Consider the following 1,914-nt stretch of genomic DNA (forward strand, 5'->3'; position numbering starts at 1 on the left):
CTTCCTCTATTCTCAAGCATGCGCACTATTTACCAGTACATTCAGACAGGTCTCTTAAAGGCGCAGCAACGATTTAGAGATTGGGCAAAAGAGGCTGTGAAAGATGACGGCGTTTTTGATATTAGTCAGAAATTATTTTACACACATCCCATTCTTGAGGTAAAGTAAGGTTTGACCCCCCCAAAAATTCATTCATTTGCTTAGTCCCTTTATTAATTAGGGGTCAGCACAGCGGAATGAATCGGCAACTTATTCAGCATATATTTTACGCAGCAGATGCCCTTCCAGCTGCAGCCCATCACTGGGAAACACATATACACTCATTCACACACATACACTATGAAGAATTTAGCTTACCCAATTCACCAATGGCCTGTTTCCATTGAGTCGTATAGTACAGTACGGTACGGTACGCTTTTATAGCCGTTTCCACTGTCAAAAGGTACCTACTGTAAAAGTGAACTGTACCGTACCACTTTTTGGTCACCCTTTGCAAAGGGTACCAACAGGCCCAAAAGGGTACCATAAGGCAGAGCTAGGCATGCAGCTGAACGCTATTGGTTTCCAGAGATACGTCATTTGCAGAAGCAGGAGATTGAAAACAAAGGTACTGCCATTTTTAAATACATAGCTGAGAGATTAAACTATAATAATTTATACATATAATAACAAGCTATGGTCAACCCAAGCTCAATCCTTGTCATGTTGATGTACAACCACAATGCCAAGAAGAACAAAATCTGCTAGTGTCTTTGGACTGTGGGGGAAAAGCCAAGGCTTAAACTAGTGATCTTTTTGCTGTGAGGCGACAGCGCTACCCACTGTGACACCGCAGCGCCCTAACCCCCCTAAAATTTTTAACATAATTTTAGTTGACATCTATTCTATTGTCATAAATGTTTCCATTTTAACATAATGTAATTTTTTTTTAAATCCCTGAAATAAAAATTTTATTATGCATAAATTATCTATTATAGAGGTCAAAACCTGCAAAAACAATAAATATATATGCAATTATATAAATAAATGAGTAAATAAATCCATACATTTCTGCATAAATAAAACAATAAATAAATAAATGTACATAAAAACACACACATTTCAGCATAAATAAATCTATTTTAAAAATGATACTGTGGACAGGTAAATAATTAAATAAACTAAATTACCATTACCATTCATTTCTGTGTGGAGTTTGCATGTTCTCCCCTTGTTCGTGTGGGTTCCCTCCGGGTGCTCCGGTTTCCCCCTCAAGTCCAAAAACATGTGTTATAGGTGAATTAAATAAGTAAATAAGTAAATTGGCTATAGTGTACAGTTGAAGTCAGAATTATTATTATTATTTCTTTTTAAAATATTTCCCAAATGATGTTTAATAGAGCAAGGAAATTTTCACAGTATGTCTGATATTTTCTCTTCTGGAGAAAGTCTTATTTGTTTTATTTCGGCTAGAATAAAAGCAGTTTTTAATATTTTTAAACACAATTTTAAGGACAATATTATTAGCCCCTTTAGGCTATATATTTTTTTTTCGATAGTCTACAGAACAAACCATCATTATACAATATTCTCTCCGTTAAACAGAAATTAGGGAAAAAAATAAACAGGGTGGCTAATAATTGGTGTAAAAGGGTGTTGGGGTGTGGCTGGAAGGGCGTCTGCTGCATAAAACATATGCTGGATAAGTTGGCGGTTCATTCCGATTAATAAAAGGACTAAGCCGAAAAGAAAATGAATGAATAAATTTCTAATACTCCCAGTAGTTTACTGTAATTCTACACATAAATCTATATTTTAAATGGATGGAGGAGATTGGGGATATAAATAATATAAACAAAATGCTATATATAGTTTAAACTAAATTTGATTGATTTTGTGATTCACAGGTGTTTATTTATGCTTTTAAAATCAAAT

This window comes from Danio aesculapii, chromosome 1 (genome assembly GCF_903798145.1).
Source record: "Danio aesculapii chromosome 1, fDanAes4.1, whole genome shotgun sequence".
Taxonomy (NCBI): domain Eukaryota; kingdom Metazoa; phylum Chordata; class Actinopteri; order Cypriniformes; family Danionidae; genus Danio; species Danio aesculapii.